This window comes from Microcebus murinus, chromosome 10 (genome assembly GCF_040939455.1).
Source record: "Microcebus murinus isolate Inina chromosome 10, M.murinus_Inina_mat1.0, whole genome shotgun sequence".
Lineage (NCBI taxonomy): Eukaryota > Metazoa > Chordata > Mammalia > Primates > Cheirogaleidae > Microcebus > Microcebus murinus.
This window is the reverse complement of record NC_134113.1, coordinates 62,345,224-62,358,859: the sequence shown is the minus strand read 5'-3', so window position 1 is coordinate 62,358,859 and position 13,636 is coordinate 62,345,224. Positions and strand designations below refer to the sequence as shown.

General features: G+C 44.4%; 1 long non-coding RNA gene across 1 annotated transcript in view; it reads right to left on the bottom strand.

Moving 5' to 3' along the window:
• Positions 1-6,094: 6,094 nt before the first annotated feature.
• Positions 6,095-13,636, bottom strand: part of LOC142873395 (uncharacterized) — a 51,386-nt gene continuing 43,844 nt past the window's right edge. The window contains exons 2-3 of the long non-coding RNA XR_012921453.1: positions 10,619-10,809; positions 6,095-6,305 (exon numbers count right to left, since the gene is read on the bottom strand). This is a non-coding gene — a long non-coding RNA (uncharacterized LOC142873395). The remainder of the gene's footprint in view (positions 6,306-10,618; positions 10,810-13,636) is intronic.

Genomic DNA, 13,636 nt, shown 5'->3' with positions numbered 1-13,636 from the left:
CACACTGCAGTAGCACGTCCTCCTGCCCCCCAGGCCAGGCTGTGACCTCCATCTCTCTACCTTCCCTCCTCTTTTTTCTCTCTTTTTTTTTTTTCTTGGAAGAGGGGTTTTTGGTTTTTCTGTTTTTTGTTTTTTTGTTTTTTTTTCTGAGACAAAGTCTCACTGTGTTGCCTGGGTAGAGTGCAGTGGCATCATTGTAGCTCACAACAACCTCAAACTCCTGAGCTCCAGTGATCCTCCCACCTCAGCCTCCCAGAGTGCTAGCATTATAGGCATGAGCCACCACACCCTGCCCTTTCCTCCTCTTAAATAAAATAAAGTTCCTCAGTTACTGTCTGGGAGGAATTTAACAAAATAATTCACTCTAAATTATTAACAACTGATAAGTGGTAACCCCTCCATAATAATCTTAGAGCAAAAAAAGACTTGCAAATTTCATTAAATCATATAAAAAATTGTTACTAAATATCTGTAAATTACAATTGTGACGCTAATTAAATACTTCTACTTATCTATGCTTTCTTTTTTTTGTTCTTATCAGCAGCAATCAATGCCACTTACTGGGGTCTTTTCTTTTCTTTCTTTCTTTTTTTTTTTTTTTTTTTTTTTTTTTGAGACAGAGACTCACTCTGTTGCCCGGGCTAGAGTGACATGGCATCAGCCTAGCTCACAGCAACCTCAAACTCCTGGGCTCAAGCAATCCTCCTGCCTCAGCCTCCCAAGTAGCTGGGAGTACAGACATGTGCCGCCATGCCCAGCTCATTTTTTCTACATATTTTAAGCTAATTTCTTTCTATTTTTTGAGTAGAGATGGGGTCTCGCTCTTGCTCAGGCTGGTCTCCAACTCCTGAGCTGAAACGATCCACCTGCCTTGGCCTCCCAGAGTGCTAGGATTACAAGCGTGGGCCACCGCGTGCCTGGCCACTTACTGAGTTTTATCTGGGGGACGGTCATTCATCCCTCTCCCTCTAGGAGATTTGCCCTTTGTGTCAGCTCCCAGCTCATCACACAGGTCTCCAAGAAAGCACTGTGGGCCTGCGTGTGGTTAGGCTTACAGATAACAGAGGAAGGAGGCTGCAGGACCAGGGGAAAGCCCAGGTTTCCTGGCCTGGACCTTCTATAACTGTCTCCTTTATAAAGGAAATATAGGTTTCCTAGATACTTCTTCATCATATCTTTGTTTTTTAGAGAAATAGTCATATATAAAAAGATACTGGGAGGCCGGGTGTGGTGGCTCACGCCTATAATCCTAGCACTCTGGGAGGCCAAGGCAGGTGGATTGCTTGAGCTCAGGAGTTCAAGACCAGCCTGAGCAAGAGCAAGACTCCATCTCTACTAAAAATAGAAAGAAATTAGCTGGACAACTAAAGCTATATAGAAAAAATTAGCCAGGCATGGTGGCACATGCCTGTAGTCCCAGCTACTTGGGAGGCTGAGTTAGGAGAATAGCTTGAGCCCAGGAGTTTGAGGTTCCTGTGAGCTAGGCTGACACCACGACACTCTAGCCAGGGCAACAGAGCGGGACTCTGTCTCAGGGAAAAAAAAGAGCTCATTGAGCTTCATATTCCTTACTTGTAAAATGTGGATCACAGTAATAATACCTATCTTGAAAGGTTACTTTTAAGGATCAGAAAGAATGGATGAAAATTACCTATCATCTTGCTTGGAATGTAAGTGCTAAATTTATATTACCTAAGACTTTCAACTACTGTGGTGGATGGAGATGAGGAACACAAACTGCACTCAACCCAGGTAATTCTATAAATAATTTTAGTCCTTACATTTGCTTGTCATGACTTATACATTATCAAGCTCTTATCAGAGTGTTGCTTTAAGTTTCAGCCCCATATCAACCACTGGACCCAATCATAGATGTCACCCTTTGGTAGTCCCAAGACCTTGCTGTTTGCCCTTTTCTGCCATTCTGCAGACACCCAAACTCTGCCTTGGATCTGCCTCCCACCCCCAGTTCCTCCCAGCACCTCTTGATATTGTGTTTCTGCTTCCACCTTTATTCCTAGTTTGGAAAAACATATTAATTGCTGCTTCCCCATTTAAGCTACATCCTAAGGATTCCTCAGTAATCAATTGTTTTTTTTTTTTTTTTCCAATATTCTCTGAGCACCTGGACATTTTGTTAGGCTCTTGGGAGAAAACAAGGAAAGTAATACAGACTCTGCTACTTTAACAGGCTTAGAGGAAATAAAATGAATTCAAAATTACTACAAAAAGATACAGAATATGTTAAGTGCTGTAGAAGTTCAGGAAAGTAAAAAAAAAAGTGTTTGGGCTAGAAGAATCAGGGAATGTTGGAAGAAGGACTATTTGTGCTTGATCTTAAAGGACAGAGAGAGTTTTGGTAATGGTAGAGAGGGAAGGAAATGTGTGCCAGTGAGTCTAAGGGTCCGGCTTGGTGGACGTGAGCAGAGGAGTGCGGAGAGATAAAGCTGGAAAGAGAAGTTGGGATCCGATTTTAGAGGCCCTGAATGCCAGGCTAAAGGGTTATTATGTAGGCAGTGGGGAGGCCTGGAAGAAGGAGATGAAGAAAGGGAGACTGAACGACTGCGATGAGGGGAAGTGATCAGAACTGTACGTCCACGAGCTCACAGTGGTGAGGTGGATTGGAAGGCAGAGGCCTGGAGCTGGGGAGCCCACTTTAACTATAGCTGGCCTCTGTTTATGGAACAGAAGCTGCGGGCAAGGGGCTTTGGGAAGAAAAACCTTTTACTAAATACAAAGACTGAATAAATAAATAGGCAAGCACGTGGTACAAAAAACTCAAGAGTCCTCAAAATAACAATTCCATCCATCCCAGGCTTCTGATCCTGTTATAGCAGACTCTAGCCCAGAGTTTGCTGGCCTGTTCAAGGACATCTCTCTTGGCCACTTTTCCTTCTACTTCTCCTCCTCTCCTAGCTTCTCTTCTACCCCCTCCCCACCAATCCTCTGCTCACCAGAGTTCACCCTCAGCTGTCTCCTCTGCTCACACATTCCTCCACTTGACATCCACCTGGAAGTCCCACAGACACCCCTGCATTCTTTTTTTCTTTTCTTTTTTTTTTTTTTTTTTTTGAGACAGAGTCTCGCTTTGTTGCCCAGGCTAGAGTGAGTGCCGTGGCGTCAGCCTAGCTCACAGCAACCCAAACTCCTGGGCTCAAGCAATCCTTCTGCCTCAGCCTCCCGAGTAGCTGGGACTACAGGCATGTGCCACCATGCCCAGCTCATTTTTTCTATATATATTAGTTGGCCAATTAATTTCTTTCTGTTTATAGTAGAGATGGGGTCTCGCTCTTGCTCAGGCTGGTTTTGAACTCCCGACCTTGAGCAATCCACGCGCCTCGGCCTCCCAGAGTGCTAGGATTACAGGCGTGAGCCACCGCACCCGGCCGACACCCTTGGGTTCTTTACCTGCCTCTCAAAATCTGTGCCACCTAGACGCCAGGCCCAAACCCTGGGTGGCAGCCACACTGGACTCTTCCCTCCTTGTTTTGCCTCTACTGATTCTGTTCTTTCCTCAATGTCTCCATTTCACTGCCTTAGGACTTCATCACTGTTCCCTGCATTATTATAGTAGCCTGCTAATTAGTTCTCTGCCTCCTTTTCCCGATACCAAAATTATTTTCAGATATAAATCTGATCTGTGACTCTGCTGCTTAAACCCTTCAAGGGCCCTCCCCCGCCACCCTCCCTCACCTCTTCCAGAATAACATTCAACTTCCTTCATGTTATGACCTGGCCCCACATAACCTCTTCACCCTCCTCTCTCACACTCCCACATCACCATCGTGCACGCACTCATCCAGCAAGGATGCGGGGAGCGTCACCGTGAACCTCACACCGCAGGCTGCAGCGCAGCTCCACGTCCCCATGGCTGGCGTGCTTTCCAGCTGCCTGGGCCTCCCTGCCTCTCTCCACCCTCACTCGCCCACCTGGAAAACTCCTTATTCTGCGAGACACAGATTAGGCGCTAGCTCCTCTCTTTTAAGTCCTTTCTAACTTCTGGGGGAGGCGGCCATTCTGCATCTCTGTCCTCACAAGCATGCGTGTTCTTCACTGTCACTGCACCCGCCACGCTACATGGCATTTACCTGTTGGTCTGTCATTTCCCCTACACTTTTAACTCCTTGAGGACAGGGATCATACACACCTGACTCACCCTTAGGTCCCTAACGGCACTTAGGACAGAGCACATAGTAAAAACTCAATAAAATTTTATTTGATTCATTTCTAAGATCTTTTCCAGCTTTAAAATTCTATGATTCAAGAACAGGATAAATATTTTTTTAAAAAAATGAGAATATGTGGTAAAACCCCACCCCACTCCACCCAAAATTATGGATTTGGGTTTTCATGTTTAGGGTTTTCTTAAATCTCCTGTGGACACCTGGCAGCCACTGCAGATGCCACGACAGTGTTGGTGCTGTCTTGGTTCATCTCTGAGCCCCAACTGCTTTAGGGTGTTAAATAAACGTTAGCTGTTAACTCACTTCCTTCCTGATCTATATCTTCATTTCTGTAATCCTAAACAAGACAGGGAAAAAGATTCCTAGGGTGTAATGCCACCTTTTGCCACCAGAGGACAACAGGGAGACCCCATCTGTGTTGAAGCCTTTCTGGCCACCAGATGGACCCCAAACACCAGTTTAATAGCAGAAAGGCCTTAATTTAAATCAGGTGCACTTCAGAACCCGTTTTCTTTTATTCCTTCTCCTGGAATAGTGAAATTTCTCCCATAGGTGACCAAACAAATGCCTGTCAATTGTCTAGTGTTATATGCTACCTTGCTTGGGAAGAGGAACTGTAGGAAGAAAAGGAAGTAATACTAAGAACTATTTTGTGGTTTTCTGGTTTTGTTTTGGTTTTTTGTTGGTTTTTGTTGTTGTTTTGTCTTTTGACAGGGTCTTGCTCTGTCTCCCAGGCTAGAGTGCAGTGGCATCATCATAGATCACTGCAACTGCACACTCCTGGGCTCAAGTGATCCTCTTGCCTCAGCCTCTTGAATAGCTGGCACTACAGGTGTGGGCCACCACATCCGGCTATTTTTTCTATTTTTTGTAGTGATGGGGTCTTGCTCTTGCTCAGGCTGGTCTTGAACTCCTGGCCTCACAAAGTGCTAGGATTACAGGCATAAACCACTACACTCAGCCAACAGTAAGAACTTTTTAAAAAATGGTTAGAAAAAAAAGCTCTCTTCAAATCCAAATAAAAAGAACCAGAAATTTGAACACAGCTAAGGATGTAGGTGAATCCAAAAAATTAGTGTTAATTTTTTAGGTGTGTTAATGGTGTTTTGATTAAGAAAATAACAAATATACAAACCTAAAATCAAAGCAAACAAAATAAAAGCCCTCCAAAAAATCCTGGGAGGAGGAAGATAGTGAATCCCAACCATGTTTATCAAATTACATTCCTGAAAGCCTGGCACTCTTATGTGGCTCAAACAACCAAAATGAGAGGGGTTTGTGAACTGGAAAAAATCCTCCTAGGAGACAGTTTTGCTGAGCCTAGAAAAAAGTTTAGGCCGAGTGCTGCTACCAAACCCTTGGCAGACCGGCAGGTGGGAAGGTAGACAGGGCAAGACTTTCCTTCAAACATGGTTGAAGGAAGTTGTTTCGCCTTGAAAGACAGCAAATTCAAGAGAGGGATTCTTCATGTTCGTTCTGGACAGACCTCTGAAGTTTATATTGTCCCTCAGGATGTTAGCAGTTCCTCCCATTAAAGACTGGTGGTAATAATTTACCTCAAGAAAGAAATTTTCAGGCCGGGCGCTGTGGCTCACGCCTGTAATCCTAGCTCTTGGGAGGCCGAGGCGGGCGGATTGGTCAAGGTCAGGAGTTCAAAACCAGCCTGAGCAAGAGCGAGACCCTGTCTCTACTATAAATAGAAAGAAATTAATTGGCCAACTGATATATATATAAAAAAAAATTAGCCGGGCATGGTGGCACATGCCTGTAGTCCCAGCTACCCGGGAGGCTGAGGCAGAAGGATCACTCGAGCCCAGGAGTTTGAGGTTGCTGTGAGCTAGGCTGACGCCACGGCACTCACTCTAGCCTGGGCAACAAAGCGAGACTCTGTCTCAAAAAAAAAAAAGAAAGAAATTTTCTTTAAAAACAAAGATTCACATCCAGATCGCAAGGAAAGACTACATTGGGGGCGTATGGTGTTTGCATTCAGAAGAACTAGCAGGAAAAGCTGTCCGGGGAGCTGCAGGGCTATTTTCATTTTGTAGACCCCAGAAGAAATAATTCGATGCCCTGCTTTTCTTCTTCATATACTGGTGCTGTTTCTCTTCAGCTAAAAGAAAACTATTTATAGGAAGGCTGATTAGAGGAGGTATTTTTAACCAAAAAATAAATGTTAGTGCCCAATCACCCACAAAATTCATGTGACCTTCCCTGACCACCCCTAACTAAAGTCGATCCCCGTGTTATTCTGTCCCAGCACTGGTGTATGTCCTTCACAGCACTGTGACAGCTGCTAAGCATTTCCTTCGTTTGTTTACTTGGTTTTTGTGTGTGTGTGTGTGTGTGTGTGTGTGTGTGTGTGTGTGTGTGTGTGTTTTTAGACAGTCTCGCTTGTTGCCCAGGCTAGAGTGAGTGCCCTGGCATCACCCTAGCTCACAGCAACCTCAAACTCCTGGGCTCAAGCAATCCTACTGCCTCAGCCTCCCGAGTAGCTCGGACTACAGGCATGTGCCACCATGCCCGGCTAATTATATATATATATATATATATATATATATATATATATATATATATATTAGTTGGCCAATTAATTTCTTTCTATTTATAGTAGAGACGGGGGTCTCGCTCTTGCTCAGGCTGGTTTCAAACTCCTGACCTCGAGCAATCCTCCCGCCTCGGCCTCCCAGAGTGCTAGGATTACCGGCGTGAGCCACTGTGCCCGGCCTGTTTACTTGTTTATTAATGACCCCTTCACTAGACTAAAGGTTCCATGAGGGCAGGACCTGGGTTTGTTCACCACTCTCACAGCTCTTACCGAAATGGCACAAAATGTGCATTTAGTAAGCAATTGTCGAATGAATAAATGAATGAAGAGAAAGCTTAGTGTCATCCAAATTCTACCAAATGCAATAGAGGGGAATATGGAATCCTGGCTGGTTTCCACACTGAACATTCTTTCAGGTGTGAACAGGACTATTAACACTATTGCTCTTTTTCAATAGAGCCCAATCATAATTACTGTTAATTTACCTATGTTCTCCAAGAAGGACTATTTAAGCCAATTATCAACATTGAAACATAGAAATGTGAAATTTCACTGTTGAGATGGCAATCTATTTAAAATACATCCTACTTTTATTCTCTTGTTAGAAGGCTCTCCTGACAAATCTCTTTATAAAAGCCAAGTCTTCCCCTACTTGAACCTAATCATGGTAGAACTATTAGTATGCTGCAAAGAACAGGGCTGGGGAGTGAGTCCCAAAGTTGAGGCCCAGCTTGGCCAATGACAGCCAAACAACCTGGAGCAAGTCAGCTTTCTCGAACCTCCATTTCCCCCATAGAATGCCCCTCCCCCCAGGACTGTGTGCCTGGCACAGGAGACCCCAGGACCATTCGATTCCAACTCAAAACCAGCCAAGAGTAGCCAAGCACCTATGACACCCTAGGCTTCCTCACCCAGGCACAGAGAACCTTTCACTTAGGAGATGAGAAAGCAGGCCATGTTCCCATTGCCTCACTCAAACTTTCTCTCCAGTCTCCATTTTTCTATACTCTTCAGTAGAAGGTGGGCGCCCACAGTGCATGCCCCCACTCCCTGCCTCAGTTGCTCCTACTCACACAGAGCCGCATTGCTCCCCCTGCCGCCTCCTCAAAGCTCCAATTGCAGCTTCTGACTTTATTGTGAAATATGGCCAAGTGCTCAAGAGCCAAGGAGGGTAAATGTGTTACAGAGGCTGAGACTTTTCTAATCCCATCATTAATGGGCTGCAGTTCAGATGCACCAATACAGCATGTAGCCATGCCACGGCAGAAGAGGGGCACATTCTTTAATATTCAGAAAGCCTTTACAAATCAATTAGGAAAAAGCAAACTGCTCAATAGAAAAATGAAAAATAACAACATAAAAAGAAATGTAAAAGGCCTGTGAAAATGCAATAACCCTGTAAAATTATGCTCAGGCTTACTCATAATTTAGACAAATCAAAACAAGGAGACACCATTTTTACCTATCAGATTAACAAAAATTAAAATCAGTAATGCCCAAGCTGGGTGCAGTGGCTTGTGCCTGTAGTCCCAGCTACTCAGGAGGCTAAGATGAGAGGATCAATTAAAGCCAGGAGTTAAAGACCAGCCTGGGCAACAAAGAATAAAAAATCAATAATGCCCAGTGTTGGTAGGAGTGTGGGGAACCAGGCACTTATACACTACTGACAGAAGTACACAGTGAGCAATTGATAATATCAAAATATTAAATATAGGCCAGGTGCAGTGGCCCACGCTTTAATCCTAGCACTCTGGAAGGCCGAGGTGGGAGGATTACTTGAGGTCAGGAGTTTGAGAACAGCCTGAGTAAAAGCAAGACCCCCATGTCTACTAAAAACAGAAAATATTAGCTGGGCATGGTGGTTCATATCTATAGTCTCAGCTACTTGGGAGGTTGAGGCAGGAAGATCGCTTGAGCCCAGGAATTTGAGGTTGCTGTGAATTAGGCTGATACCATAGCACTCTAGCTTGGGCAACAGAGTGAGACTCTGTCTCAAAAAAAAAAAAAATTAAATACAAAACTCAACTATATTACATCAACTTGCTATTCATCAAAAGTCTACTCATTTAAAAAGTGAAAGGATAACAGATGGGAAAAGATATTTGCAAAATATTTAACTGATAACAGACCAGCAAGCATAATATATAATAGAATTCTATAATTGACAAGGAAAAGCAAGCACTCTAACAGAAAAAAAAATGAGCAAAGACAATTATCATAATAGGAAACATGCATGGCCAAAAAACATGTGAAAAGATGCTCACCTCACTAGTAACCTAGAGAAATGTAAATTAAAACTGCAAAAGAACATTTTACACTAATAAAATTCACAAAAACTAAAAGGTTTGACAGTAGCAAGTGTTGGTGAGAATGTGGAGTGACCAACTAGGGGTAAGAGTATAAATTAGAACAATCACTTTGGAAAATAATTCTAATATCATTGAAGATTTCCATATTCCATGAACCATCAATTCCACTCCTAGGCAAATGTCCTAGAGCAATCCCCACACAAGTATAATCAAGAGATATTATATACAAGAATGTTCATAGAGCATTGTTTGTAACAGGAAAAAAAACTAGTACAACTTTAGTGTCCATTAACCAGAAAAATAAATTGTGGCTTATTCATATAATATGAAGTTATACAGAGGAAAAAAATTAGCTGAAAAAAGGTATCAACAAGGAAGAACCTCAGAAATATAATATTGAGGAAAATATGCAAGGTTCAGAGGAATGCATACAACAAATAACATTTACATAAAATGTGAGAACACTTAAAGCACTGCACGGGAATGATAAACACCAAATTCAGGATCCTGGCATCCTCTGGGTGGAAGGGAGGGGATCGAATAGGGTTGTAGGAAGGAGCATTTACTTGTGTTAACAATGTTGCTTTTTAAGTTGTCTTTATTCTTTGTCTTTTTGAATGTTTTAAATAGTATAGATTCTTTGTTTTTTTTGTGTGGTTTTTTTTTTTTTGAGACAGAATCTCTCTGTTACCCCGGCTAGAATGCAATGGTGTTATCATAGCTCACTGCAAACTCAAACTCCTGAGCTCGAGGGATCCTCCTGCCTCAGCCTCCGGAGTAGCTGAGACTGCAGGTGTGTGCCACGATACATATTTTTAGTAGAGATGGGTCTACCTCTTGCTCAGGTTGGTCTTGAACTCCTGACCTCAAGCAATCCTCCCACCTCAGCCTCCCAGAGTGCTAGGATTACAGATGTGAGCCACCTCACCAGAATAATATTTTAAAAAAATTTTTTAATATTAAATTATTTTAAAAGGTTTAAAATCTAATTCCACTGCCAGGAATTTATCTTAGCACATGTGATAACTATCTATAGAACATTTCGCCAATATTGCCTTCATTTCAAATCATCATTCTAAAAACCATAAACTTTTTTTCACAGGAAGAGTTGGGTTTTTTGGGGCTTTTTTTTGTTGTTTGTTTTTTTGGCCAGGTGCAGTGGCTCACACCTGTAATCCTAGCACTCTGGGAAGCTAAGGAGGGAGGATCGCTTGAGGTCAGTAGTTTGAGACCAGCCTGAGCAAGAGCAAGAGCAAGAGCAAGACCCTGTCTCTACTAAAAATAGAAAAATTAGCTGGGGGTCGTGACACGCACCTGTAGTTTCAGCTGCTCTGTAGGCTAAGGCGGGAGGATCGCTTAAGCCCAGGAGTTTAAGTTGCAGTAAGCTGTGATGATGGCACTGCACTCTACCCAGGGCAACAGAGCAAGACTCTGTTTCAGGGAGAAAAAAAAAAGAGTTTGTTTTTTAAGAAACTCATTCAAAGAGAAAATCAGCCCAAGGCACACCCAGCCAGGGTGGTTCCTGTCCCCCAGTGATGTCAGGCGTTGCTGTTCATCATGCCTGACCAGAGACAGCACACCTGGCCTCCTTCTGCCTTGGCACTGAGCGGGTGCTGTTCAGCTGGTTCACTCCACGCAGCTGTGACCTGGGCAAAGCAGGGCTGTTGGCATCATCATCACAGTCAACACTTGGCTCACACAGTGGGCACACCTAGGGGTCTGTGAATCCTCCTTGGGCTCAGGCCTGGCCTTCCGGTCAGGAAGTTCATGGCTGAAAAGGAAAAGAACAAAGCTTATCGTAGAGACAGAGTCTCGGGGTGCTGGGTTACCCCAGAAGTAAAGCCCCATTTCTCAGCCTGGCCTGGGGGCTCGGAGTGGGAGCAGAGACAGGCAGTCGTGACTCACAACCTCCCCACTGCACGGAAACCAGAACTGTGTTACCTATATCTATTTTATTTGACTACTGAGTAAAATTTATTTCCAAAAATAAAGGGCTACAAATAGAAGTTTGGAAATCTTTGAACTAGACAGTACTGATAGACATGTGGTTCTCAAACAGAATAATAAAACTTTTTACAACCATTCTTCTACTTCTTCAGCTGGGGGGTAGGGAGGAGGCCTGATAACACTTGCCTTCCCCAGCCTTGCTGGGATGCTGGAAGGATCCAGTCAGGTAACAGCCATCAGCTAAGAGGCCCTGAGGAAACAAATTTATTATTTCCTTCCTGCATAATGGAGATTATTTCCTGTTCAAATAAATAGTCATGCAAACAATACTGTGTGTTTCTTCTAGAAGAAGGAGGAGATGAAGGAGGAGGAAGGAGGAAGAAGGAAAAGAAGAAGAAAAACAACTGTAACAGCTCAGTTATAATTTAAAAAGGGAGAAAGTGGCCATGGTGGCTCACGCTTGTAATCCTAGCACTTTGGGAGGCAGGCGGATTGCTCAAGGGTTCGAAACCACCCTGAGCAAGATCGAGACCCTGTCTCTACTATAAATAGAAAGAAATTAATTAGCCAACTAATATAGAGAGAAAAAAATTAGCCAGGCATGGTGGTGCATGCCTGTAGTCCCAGCTACTCAGGAGGCTGAGGCAGCAGGATTGCTTGAGCCCAGGAGTTTGAGGTTGCTGTGAGCTAGGCTGACGCCACGGCACTCACTCTAGCCTGGGCAACAAAGCAAGACTCTGTCTCAAAAAAAATAAAAAAATAAAAAGAGAGAAAGTGCATTCAAGTGCCTGCCATTGAAGGAAATGTAGAGTAAGGTGGGAAGTGTAGTGTGCAGGATGCTTCAAACATTTCATTTAATCCTCACAGAAAGTGATGCAGGTGGGTTTCTTGGGTTGTTTTTGGTTTTTGGTTTTTTTTAATAAAGACGGGGTGTCCCTATGTTAGGTTTTAGTCTAAAATGTTGGTTATTGGTGCCCCCATGGCCAAAGAATGACCAGACACGCCAAAGTTAAGCAAGCATGAAAATGAGGTTTATTGAGGAGAGAAAGATAGGATTATAGAGCAAGAGCAAGATACAGGTTTACAAAGCATGGTACATATGCCACAGATGACAACCAGACCCATTGTCGCAGCAAAGGGAGAGCAAAAGGAAAGGCACAAAAAGAAAGGGGGTGTTGGTTATGGTTTGTGTCTTGCTTTATAGTGCCCAGACTGGGACCTCCCTAGTGATTCAGATGTCACCACTTTGATTGGACAATTGGGAATTGCCTTACTACGCATGTGGGTTGTTCTAGGTCAGTTTCCGGACTCTATGGTACCTATGCTACTTGGCCTGAGTGCACGCTAGAGAGTCCTCTGCATTCGTTCGCAGCAGGCACACTAAGTTATGATTGGCAGATTCATAAGGTATTCCCTCCTCCCCCAGGTATGGTAGTCGCTAGGAATATTAGAGTGGGCAGGACCAAGATGGGGGCAACAGCATCCACTTTTGTCCCTGGGAGACCCAGAATCCCTTGCTATCTACCTAACATTTATACTGCCTATGTTGGACTTGAACTCCTGGGCTCAAGCGGTCCTCCCACCTCAGCCTCCCAAGTAGCTGGGACTACAGCGAGCACCACTGGGCCTGGCTAATGATGCAGGTGCTGTTATTCCCATTTTGCTGTTGAGAAAACTAACGTTCAGAGAGAATAAACAACTTGGCCAAGGTCAGGCAGAGACACTGCACACCTAGGTTGGTCTACCTCCAGGGTGTGAACATTCCTTCCACAGCCCTGCCCCAGGCTCCTTCCCCTAAAGCTACATGTTCCCTTGCCCTATTCTCTTTCTCCCTTTAAGATCTGCAGTATCACTTTCATGCCTTGGGTCATTTCCTCTTATTTCTAGACCCCTGGACATTGCCCAGTTAAGAGCCCACCATCTTCACAAACACCATCTCTAAAAGGAGCTCTGCACATCACCACTCATGCGCCCCCCCCTCCACCTGGGGCTTGCCCTCTTCTCCCTGCCTCCCACGCTCAAAATCAATATCACTCTTGGTGATTTCTCCTCTTTCCCATATATACACTCACCCAATTATCTCAATTCTTGCTTCAAAATATCTCTTACCTTTTGTTGTTTGTTTCTATGTTTTCTCTTGACAGCCCCCAGCCCTGTGACCTTATGTCTGCCTGGTTCCTTACAGAAGCCTCCAACTGGTCACCCTCAGGGCTTCCTGTTTATCCTGTACACTGCTGCCAGATTTGTTGTCCTTAAAAACACAATCTCCAACACACCCTTTACCTGCCCCCCTCCTTTGCTGGATGGCCCACTGCTTTCATCAGACAAGTAAACACCACGCAGCCTTGCACTCCAGGCCTCCCATGGCTTCCCATCCCCATCCCCAGCTCCTCCACTCCCCAGGTCCTCTGTTTAGCAAAAGAATTGTTCACTACCTGCACCCCCCCCAGCACCAAGCTCCTTCCCCTCACCCCACTTGTGGCACCCCTGTTCCCTCAGCAACTGCCCTCTCCCACCTCCTGCCCACCTCTCAGTCAAGCCCTCCAGAACCCTCCGCCCAAAGGCTGCAGACCTCATCATCTGTACCGTTCATCCGTCAAGTATTAATAATTATGCCCTGCCTTTAACTCTCTTCTATTTAGCCTGCAACA